Below are 12,153 nucleotides of genomic sequence, written 5' to 3'. Positions count from 1 at the left end.
TCAGCCATTCATGCAAATATTGTCACAAGCCATTCGATTCAAAATACAATTTATAACACAACAAGTAGCAATCTCCAATTACTCTTGAATTTCTTGGTTAAAATGAAATCACCTTTTAAAAAAATTCAAATTTGATCTTCAACGGAATATTTTAAATCTTTCTCAAAATATCGGTCCCCACATCACGTTAAAACTCTCTTTTCGTAAAATTTTCATTGTAAATGTTTGCATGATATTTTGTATCAAAATAGCATGGTGAATATGTAATAAATTTCATGAATGCACACCACACAAACAATAAGGCACAATTTCCTTTGATATAAATCATTTCGAAAAGCTTGTTTCTCGGTTTAAAACACTTTACTTATAATATATATATATATATATTCCAAATGATTTCTAAAAATAACTTTCACCCACAATTCATTAAAATTTTATCGACGCATGCTTTTCATAAATTTTGCACTTCACGTAAAATATACATACATGTATATACATACGGAATTTTTTTAAAATTGACACCCCCTACTCACCTCATAATAGTGGGATATTACTCCACTATTGATTCGTACGCGTGTATAATTATTCCTAATTGTCGATCACCTACTTCATTCGGCACGCCTCCATGACAAACTTTCCTAGCAACAATTTAAACTCAGTATACTTAATCACACATTTGTATGGGTAGCAACTTAATTAAAAATTTCTTAAGCAACTTGCATATTTTTCATTCAAAATATGCACAATATTAAACTACCCATAAATCTTAAAATATAACATTAACTTACCATTGGGCCTTTTTCATTTCTTTATGACCTTTGGGCCCCCCCTTCATGGACTTTTTCTAATTTTTTTCCTATTTAGGCTAAGCCCATTTATTTTCTATTAGGTCATGCCCACTTATTTTCTATTTGGCCATGCCCACTTATTTTCTATTGGGCCATCCCATTCTTTTTTTTTTCTTTTCTTTTTTTTTTTCTTTTCTTTTCTTTTTCTTTCTTCCACGTTCTCCCTTCTTGGCTGGTTTTCTTCCTCCTTCAGTGGCAGCACTTTCAACTCTCTTTTCCTAAAAAATTTGACAACACCAAGCTGTTTTTTCTCCCTCAAATTGGCAGCACAATGCTGTCCAATTTTTCTGCACAAATTGGCAGCAAACAGCTCTAATTTTTCTGCATCCAAAATCAGCCATAAAAGCCTCAAAAATCCTAGCAATTAACCTAAAAAAAATCAGCTTTCTTACCTCAAAATTTTCAGCTTTTTCTTCCTCCAAAAATTGTAGCAAAAAGCTCTCTTTTCCTCCCTCAAAGTGTAGCAAAACCGTGCCAAGAAAAAAGTAAAATTTTCATTCCTTTTCTCTTCCTCTCCCATGGTTTTTCTTTCCTTTCTTTTCCTTGGCTTTTGGTTCTTTCTTTCCTCTTCATAACTGACTTCTCTTCATTTTTTTTCTTCTTTCATCCCACATGCCCAACCCCACCAACCTTTCTACACTCTTCTCTTTTGTTTTCTTTACTTTTTTTTGTCTTTCTTCCTTTCTTTTGTATGGCCGGCCATTCACCTCACTTGGTTCCAATTTAATATTATTCCAAATGACTTTAACTTTTCTTCATTCCCATCCAAACCACATCATTCCCATTCTTGACTCATGTGGTCACTCATGTACATATAAAAATATTTTTTGACTTTTTAACATCTTTTCTTCATTATTTTATCATTCATTTTATTTTTATTTCTTCAAAACAATAAAATTTACATATTATGCCTTAACTTCATTTTATTTAACACACCTCCCTTAAATTTTCATATTTTAAAATTAATTCTTCCGACATGTGTAAAAATTCTAATTTCCTTCTATCTTCCTTTTCTTACACATGTGTAATTAAAATATCGAGATCGCATTTCAACGCGGTGTCACCATAATATTTAAATATTTACTTACCCGCGTTTGCTCGATTTAATAAAATCATGCTGACGCAATTATCGTCGTTTTCCTTCAAAATTCTTCTTTACTTCATCTCCCCAACTTAAATTAGTCATATTCCATTTTTCATGACTAATTCCGACAATATGTAAAATATTAATATTTTAATATTATTTTATTGAATAAAATATTATTTTGTTTCAAAATTTTTCACTTGCCTTCTTTTGTCCCGAAACACATCGTTACATCTCGGTTTACTTCCGAATCATCCTTTAGCTTACTAATTCCTCTCCAACAAAAATATTATTATTTAATTATTCTTTCTGCACGCGCGAAGCATTTTATTCTAGAACGTTCCTTTCATCCTTTGTCGCTCTTTAGCACGTAAATTCACATTAAACGATCATTCGTTTGATCAATAAGGTCTTATTTGTGTCCAACAAGGGTGCCGGGTATTACAATCTCCCCCACTTAAAAATAAATTCGTCCTCGAATTCTAACCAACATACGGTGAACAATCAAAATTCTAAAATTCTTCTACATCATTTTCGTTGGGCATTCTCCATATAAGATCTCAATCTTATGAATTAAATCAATTTTCAAACTTTATAGAAAACTCGGCAATGTCATATTACTATTATTTTTAAGTACCACACTTCTCGAATTAAATCAATATTATTCGTCCTCTTATAAAGAGAAATTAAATATATCATTAATCTTGGTCACACCTCCATCAAATCATTCTTAAATCATCAATTATGCATGTTTACATAGCCATCTACAATTTCCTCTACCTTGATCCTTTATCAAACCTTCCGACATTCGAACATTTATCCAACCATTGACTACAGGTGTCACGACCCGAAACTCTCATCGGGCCCGTAACAACCGCCGTGACGTCTCAATAGGCACTCATTACCCCGAATGCCGATCGAAACCCCGCAAGGCTTAGCATCAGCTTTCGCATCTCCCCGGTGAGCAACAGTTATTAAATCTTGCATTTCAAAAAAATCATAAGTCGTTTCCAAATCAAAACAATAAAATATTATTTTCTGGCTCACAAGGGCATTTTCGTCATTTTTCTTCGATAATACCGAAACTCGCCAAAAACATGGTGTAAAAGCTTAATATGTTCATACATATTTTAAATCAGATAACGAAAATATAAAATTACTTTTACAATGACACGTGGGCCCCTAACTAACCAATAAGATGCAAGTCTACGAACCTATAATTTTGACAATGCAAGGCTAACTGAAGTCCTTGATGCAATTGGCTATCTATCGGCTATCCCAAACCTGAAATGTGTGGAATTGAGGGTGGTGAGATTATAAAATCCCAGTGAGTAAACAGACACCATCTAAACTATTTAAAGGCGAGTAAATGGAGACAATTAAAAAATAATTAACTACAGTAAATTTTTTTACATCACGAATATTCATTTCAACCAAATAATCAATATGGCTCGTGAATTACTGAAAACTTGGCTCATGCCAAATCTTGTACTCGGTGACACCTGGACTAGGGGTATCCAACCGAATCCGTCAAGGCTGTTAAAAATTCATATTTCGCATAAATCATATTTTTATTTTGAAACATAGCCGTTCCTTGGCGTTGGCTGAGTCTCACTCTCACGCGGTGGTCCATGTGAAGTGCACTCAAAAAGCCCACCTCAGGAGATACCCTACACGCCTCTACGACCGAGGTGAGAATATAAAGGAGTTTACCGTGTCCCTTTAATAGGCTGACCCACGGAACCCCCCACTACTGCAGTAGCTAAGCTTTTATCTACCACCTAATTTATAAAATCTTTTTCTGCATGACATGGCAATTTATCGCAACCTAGCCTCTCAAGGCTAAATACATAGTACAAATAATTCTAACACCAAAATCAGTTTAGCCATTCATGCTCATTTATTGTCATAAACCATTCAATTTAAAACCATAAATTTACAACACAAGCAGGCAGTCTCCAATTACTCTATTTTCAAAACCAGTATTCGATTTTTCAGAAAATTTATAAAATCATTTTATAAAATCACAATTTCTCTTAAAACATTGCAATTTACCATTTAAACCCATTTTCCATAAAATCACACAATTGTATAAAACTACTCTAGATAATTAAGATGATAATAAGTTTACTCACAGTTTTCGAAAACTAAATTCGGGTACTCCAACTATTACTCATCGAGTGCGATTTCTTTGCCCTTGCCAAAGGATTCGCCACCTTAAAAATTACACAATTAAGAGGTTTACTACTTTGGTACTAAACCAAAATAAACTAATTTATACTACTAGTGCATAATATGAAGTGCAAAATGTCTAAATTTTGCCTAAATGAGATGTTAGCCTATTTTGGTCTTTTACCCGATAAATCGATATACGCGTCCGTTTAAACTCCAAATTAATTTTTTTCAATTTCTATACCTCAATTGCACCCAAATTGACTTAATGTTCCCCAGTGTGGTGCAAATTATCAGTCTCGATAATAAATTACGAAAATACCCCTAATGGGTAAAAATTCGTATTTTTGCTTCGAAAATTCTCATTATTTTTCTAGGCTCATAATTCATCATTATTCATCATAATTCCTCAAATAAACATCAAGATCAGCAGCCAATATTCTCCTAGAAAATTTGGCATAATGGGTTTCAATGGGAGAAAATTATTTCTCTAGCTTATTTTTGCTATATTTCAATATAACCTAACTAAAATCACTTAATTCAATTAAAATCAACCAAAACTCAAGTTCAAAACTCATCCATGGAGGGTTGGCCAGCATGGGTGTCCATACCCACTTTCTAATTTTGCATGGAAATGAGAAAAAAATGCATGGGTAGTGAAAATCACAAGGAAAATCAATGAAATTTACCTTTTTAATGCTTGATTTCTCTTGATTTTCCCCAAATTTTTTCAGCTAGGGTTCTTATTTCTTTTCCCCCTTTTTCTCTCCTGGTTTGGACAGCTGAAGAAGATGAGAATTATGGAATTTTGACATTTTTAAAGGCTAAAATAATATAATATTATTTTATTCATTTTTTTTGTTTTATTAATTCCTTAAATTCTAGCCATCCATTTATTTCCAAATTTTCACCATACACTTGTCCCACATATCCATAGCTTAGATAAAATTCTCAGACTTATCCAAAGTCTTGGTGGAGTAATTTTTAAAATTTACACTTTTGCCCTCGTAAAAGTCAAAAATTACATTTTTACCCCAAAAACTGAAAAATTTTCCATAGACATATTTTTAATCCCTTATACTCATACCATTCTCCAATTTGTCAAATTTGATCTCAATTCTCTCAAAATCTCAAATTTTGTCCGTGGATGGAAAAATTACCATTTTGCCCTTACACTCCAAAAATCACCGGAATTAAACTTTTTCACTGCCAAACCCTCAAATTATACTCCAACACTCAAATCATACTCCAATAAGTTAAATGGGGCCAAGAAAATCTTTTCTAAAAATTTCCATTTTGTCCCTAAGTGGCAAATGATCATTTTGCCCCTGGAATACTTAAAGTCCGGATTAACTCCATATCGAACCTCAACCTCTGAATCCTCATTTTAAATCAACCCATGGGTTTTAGTTTTCTCAAATTCATCCTCGATTCTCTGTTTAAACTAGTTCAAGACTTATTTGACTGAACCGTACCATTATGGGCAATACAGTCATTTAACTTATTTTTCGGGGCAATTCAATATACAAACATGCTATCCAAAGAATGTGAATGATATATCACAGATAATTTAAGGTCGGGTGTTACAGTCCTACCCCCCTTAAAATAAAAATTTTGACCTCAAAATTTCATTTATCAATCTCAAAGAACTAATGGGGGTATTATCTTTTCATCATATCTTAAGTTTAAATCTTGAACCACCAAGAACCATTTTTCACTTGAGCTGATCATAATATCAATCCCTACACATGTTTATATGCCTCATAATCCCATTGGTGCTTCAAAAATTTATCTTGACTTGATCATTACATCATATGCAATACCACAATTTCTTAGAGTCATCATTTTGTCCTTAATCATCTTTCATGCCTCTATATTACCTTGTATCTTTCTTGCATTACGATATTGATTTGTCACTTAAGACTCAAACTCATTTGAATCATGTATACCTCAAGCATTTTCGAATTCCAATTTCCACAATATATTTGGAAAATTTCATTATCTAACTTCATTTTCAAGGTTAATTTCTATCATCCTTTGTTCTACTCTTTTATATAAATATAACATCATTCTTCCTTAACCAATTTACAAATTGTACCTGAAATTGTAAAACTTGAAACTAGATTCTCCTCAAGTATTTTTCAATATTAATATGAATATCACTTTCAGCTTACAGCTTCCTTTTTATAATCACATAACTTAGTGCTTGCTTTCACGAAATCCGTAGTAAAACTTTTCTTGAGTATTTCATTGGGAATATCTATCTTAGACTTATGTCTCACAGCATACGATCACTTAACTTGTGACTTAGCCGTTAGGCTCCTCAACAAGTTTTAAAATCACACATCTTATACTCATCTCGTATAATGTATAATTCTTCCTCAAAGGTATTTAAATATTCTTGAAACACCTAATCACTTATTTGCTCTTTCATACTCCAAGTATATCATTTCCATAGAGGTATACCCAACTACTCATATTTCAGTTTATCTCCAAGAGTTTCTAGCATGTCACCTAGTTTATTTGTGTTGTTACTAATCCTTTCCTTTCAACAAAGTTAAGACAAGATCAGTATATTCTCATAACAATATTCCATATCAACTTATTTGCTATATCATTATTGAAATCTTTATTTACATTTTCCTCACTTGGTATTGATATCTCTTATCAGTATCTCATATATTCATCTAACCTTTCGCTCGCTTCCTCATTAGTCTATACCACAATTAGCAATACTAACTTTCTATCACAAGTACGCAATCAAAACATTGATTTAATGTCTTTATTTTGCCACTAACATTCATATATCTTTACCATAACATTTAGTAAGAGTTTGCTTAAGCAAAGATCTCCAAATTTATTCATAGCTACATGTATCTCAGATTGCACATCACTTATCATCAATCAATAAATCACACTTTAGAATACTCTTTCCATATTGTATACTAACTTCACCATATAGTATCACGACACTCTGTTCCTCCATTCTACTATCATGCATACTCCACAAAATTTAATTAGAAGATTCACGTACCTTAACTAATGCTAATTCCATTTAATCATATCTTAAATACTCCAAACTTGTAAATTACAACTCCAAGTGTATGTCCATATATTGATAATCCTTATATATTTCATGAAAACTACAACTTACAAACTAGCTTTCTATCATATGCACACTATTAGAACATTAACTTCAACATGTTTAATTCTCCTTTGGTGATATGTTAAGATCATTCTTGGATACATTTTCATATTAACATTGATATGCCTTTAATATAGCATTTAGTGCAATTTTGATAAAGAAATTGTCTCCAAATAACCCTTAAATACATAATTATCAAATTGTATACCACTAAACATCAAGATCTTAACTTTATTCATCAATAATCAATCACATTTATTAAGTGAATAATTTACTTAGTTATTACACCTTGCCTTTGCAATCATAAGATCAAAGTTGTTCTAAACTTAGGATGCAGAAGTTCTCTCTTTTAGAGTATATCCAAACATCAACATTTTCTAAATTCCTTGCTCTGGAGAGATCACCTTTAAGACCAATCATTCGTATTATAGGCCACACTTTGAACCAAATACACTTTTAAATTGATCTTTCAAGTAATTCGCATATCAATCTCAATTATAGAACTTCATATGGCACTTAGACTAGATTCGACATTTCCAAGTCATTTAACCTTAAGCTGCCAATTCCACATCTAGTCTTTTAATCCCTTGGCTCCTCCTTACTATGCATAACAAAGTTCAAGCTCATCCTTGGAGCAGATTTGTTTACTAACTTCTTACTTCATGACCACACATCAATTATAGTAATCATTAGTACTCACTCTCGAGTTAGTTCACGTGCTTATATCCATGAACTATAATAAATCCAATCAATTTTTAAAATCTCACAATCGTTTAATTGAAACCAACATCACTTTTATATGGGCATAACACGCTCAATTAACATAGTGTTCTTATCTTCATGCACATATGTATGAATTTACTCTTACCTCAATGCTTAATTTGTACACTCCACCAAATGAATAAATTATCACGGCCTATTTGTCCAATTCCAAATTTCTCAATTCATAATCGAAGGGATATATCATTTCATTAATCTTTCATTAGGAGCATTTGTTTTAAGATCTCTCCAACACTGGCTTGTGGCACGGGTGGCATCTTAAACCCGAACAACGGCCCTACTTATGACCTTTGCATGACATTAACAAGGAAGTGAATTATTGGGAACAAGAGTTTCTATAGCTCCCATAAGATCTATAAGAAAAACCAAAACAAGTCTAAACAACTCCAAACTCTATATGCATATGCATGTATTCTATTCTACCTAACCTGACTTAACTTAACTTGGGCCACGTAGTGTCAGTGTGGATTTCTTAAAACAACTTTAAAACCAAAAACTTTAAAATCCAAAGCTTTAAAATCAAAATCTCTTATCTTTAAACCATGCTCTGATACCACTTAAATTGTCACGACCCGAAACTTCCATCGGGCCCGTACCAACCGCCGCGACCTCTCGATAGGCACTCATTACCCTGAATGCCGATCGGAACCCCGCAAGGCTTAGCATAAGCTTTCACATCTCCCCGATGAGCAACAGTTATTAAATCTTGCATTTCAAAAAAATCATAAGTCGTTTCCAAATCAAAACAATAAAATATTATTTTCTGGCTCACAAGGGCATTTTCATCATTTTTCTTCGATAATATCGAAACTCGCCAAAAACATGGTGTAAAAGCTTAATATGTTCATACATATTTTAAATCAGATAACGAAAATATAAAATTACTTTTACAATAACACGTGGGCCCCCAACTAACTGATAAGATACGAGTCTGTGAACCTATAATTTTGATAATGCAAGGCTAATTGAAGTCCTTGATGCAATTGGCTATCTACGAGCTATCCCAAACCTAAAATGTGTGGAATTGAGGGTGGTGAGATTATAAAATCCCAGTGAGTAAACAGATACCATCTAAACTATCTAAAGGCGAGTAAATGGAGACAATTAAAAAATAATTAACTTCAGTAAATTTTTTTACATCACGAATATTCATTTCAACCAAATAATCAATATGGCTCGTGAATTACTCAAAACTTGGCTCATGCCAAATCCTGTACTTGGTGACACCTGGACCAGGGGTATCCAACTGAATCCGTCAAGGCTGTTAAAAATTCATATTTCACATAAATCATATTTTTATTTTGAAACATAGCCGTTCCTTGGCGTTGGCTGAGTCTCACTCTCACGCGGTGGTCCACGTGAAGTGCACTCAAAAAGCTCACCTCAGGAGATACCCTACACGCCTCTACGACCGAGGTGAGAATATAAAGGATTTTATCGTGCCCCTCTAATAGGCTGGCCCACGGAACCCCCTACTACTACAATAGCTAAGCTTTTATCTACCACCTGATTTATAAAATCTTTTTCTGCATGACATGACAATTTATCGCAACCTAGCCTCTCAAGGCTAAATACATAGTACAAATAATTCTAACACCAAAATCAGTTTAGCCATTCATGCTCATTTATTGTCATAAGCCATTCAATTTAAAACCATAAATTTACAACACAAGTAGGCAGTCTCCAATTACTCTATTTTCAAAACCAGTATTCGATTTTTCCGAAAATTTATAAAATCATTTTATAAAATCACAATTTCTCTTAAAACATTGCAATTTACCATTTAAACCCATTTTCCATAAAATCACACAATTGTATAAAACTACTCTAGATAATTAAGACGATAATAAGTTTACTCACAGTTTTCGAAAACTAAATTCGGGTACTCCAACTATTACTCATCGAGTGCGATTTCTTTGCCCTTGCTAGAGGATTCGCCACCTTGACAAATTACACAATTAAGAGGTTTACTACTTTGGTACTAAACCAAAATAAACTAATTTATACTACTAGTGCATAATATGAAGTGCAAAATGTCTAAATTTTGCATAAATGAGATGTTAGCCTATTTCGATCTTTTACCCGATAAATCGATATACGCGTCCGTTTAAACTCCAAATTAATTTTTTTCAATTTCTATACCTCAATTGCACCCAAATTAACTTAATGTTCCCCAGTGTGGTGCAAATTATCAGTCCCGATAACAAATTACGAAAATACCCCTAATGGGTAAAAATTTGTATTTTTGCTCCGAAAATTCCCATTGTTTTTCTAGGCTCATAATTCATCATTATTCATCATAATTCCTCAAATAAACATCAAGATCAGCAGCCAATATTCTCCTAGAAAATTTGGCATAATGGGTTTCAATGGGAGAAAATTATTTCTCTAGCTTATTTTTGCTATATTTCAATATAACCTAACTAAAATCACTTAATTCAATTAAAATCAACCAAAACTCAAGTTCAAAACTCATTCATGGAGGTTTGGCCAGCATGGGTGTCCATACCCACTTTCTAGTTTTGCATGGAAATGAGAAAAAAATGCATGGGTAGTGAAAATCACAAGGAAAATCAATGAAATTTACCTTTTTAATGCTTGATTTCTTGATTTCTCTTGATTTTCCCCAAATATTTTCAGCTAGGGTTCTTATTTCTTTTCCCCCTTTTTCTCTCCTGGTTTGGACAGCTGAAGAAGATGAGAATTCTGGAATTTTGACATTTTTAAAGGCTAAAATAATATAATATTATTTTATTCATTTTTTTGTTTTATTAATTCCTTAAATTCTAGCCATCCATTTATTTCCAAATTTTCACCATACACTTGTCCCACATATCCATAGCTTAGATAAAATTCTCAGACTTATCCAAAGTCTTGGTGGAGTAATTTTTGAAATTTACACTTTTACCCTCGTAAAAGTCACAAATTACATTTTTACCCCAAAAACTGAAAAATTTCTCATAGACATATTTTTCATCCCTTATACTCATACCATTCTCCAATTTGTCAAATTTGATCTAAATTCTCTCAAAATCTCAAATTTTGTCCGTGGATGGAAAAATTACGATTTTACCCCTACACTTCAAAAATCACCGGAATTAAACTTTTTCACTGCCAAACCCTCAATTATACTCCAACACTCAAATCATACTCCAATAAGTTAAATGGGCCCAAAAAAATCTTTTCTAAAAATTTCCATATTGTTCCTAAGTGGCAAATGATCATTTTGCCCTTAGAATACTTAAAGTCCGGATTAACTCCATATCGAACCTCAACCTCTGAATCCTCATTTTAAATCAACCCATGGGTTTTAGTTTTCTCAAATTCATCCTCGATTCTCTGTTTAAACTAGTTCAAGACTTATTTGACTGAACTGTACCATTATGGGCAATACAGTCATTTAACTTGTTTTCTGGGGCAATTCAATATACAAACATGCTATCCAAAGCATGTGAATGATATATCACAGATAATTTAGGGTCGGGTGTTATAGCAGGTCTAACTTGTCAACCTATCTTTATTTCGGTTTACACACTTCCATACCATTTCCATGCGAGCATTTCATAATACGTAAAGATCAAGACATGTTTTATTTATTTCAGATATATTTAACATCAGAGATGATTCAAATCTAATAACCATTAGTAACTATATTCTCGAAGATAAAACTTCAGTACTTTCATGATCGAGTGCTCGCTAGATAATTTCAACTTATACCACAAGACATTTCGATAATTAACGATTTTCTTGTATATATCTTTCTAATCTTAATCAATCTTTTTAATCAATAGCTAATTTGTTCATCATCAACTGCATACAACATATCTAACTTGAAATTCCTCAAATTTACTCTAAATGCCAAATCTCACGGTTTCATTACCAAAGCCTTTGCTAGTATATGAATATTCAAAATCTCAAATCATCTTCTCTTCCTAAATGGATCTTTATAATTCACGTAACGCATTTCTATTCCTTCACTAAGGGTAATATCATTTATTCAAACCATATCACCCTCGTTCTTTAAATATTCGTGACACAATTTATCCTTTGCCTATCCTTTTTAGGGACTTTACCTTGATAATTAATTAAATAAATTGAATCTGATAAGGAAGGTATATTTCACA

The sequence above is a fragment of the Theobroma cacao genome, chromosome 9 (genome assembly GCF_053813885.1).
Source record: "Theobroma cacao isolate CCN51 chromosome 9, ASM5381388v1, whole genome shotgun sequence".
Taxonomy (NCBI): domain Eukaryota; kingdom Viridiplantae; phylum Streptophyta; class Magnoliopsida; order Malvales; family Malvaceae; genus Theobroma; species Theobroma cacao.
The sequence above is the reverse complement of the archived record's forward strand: the minus strand, read 5'-3'. Positions refer to the sequence as shown.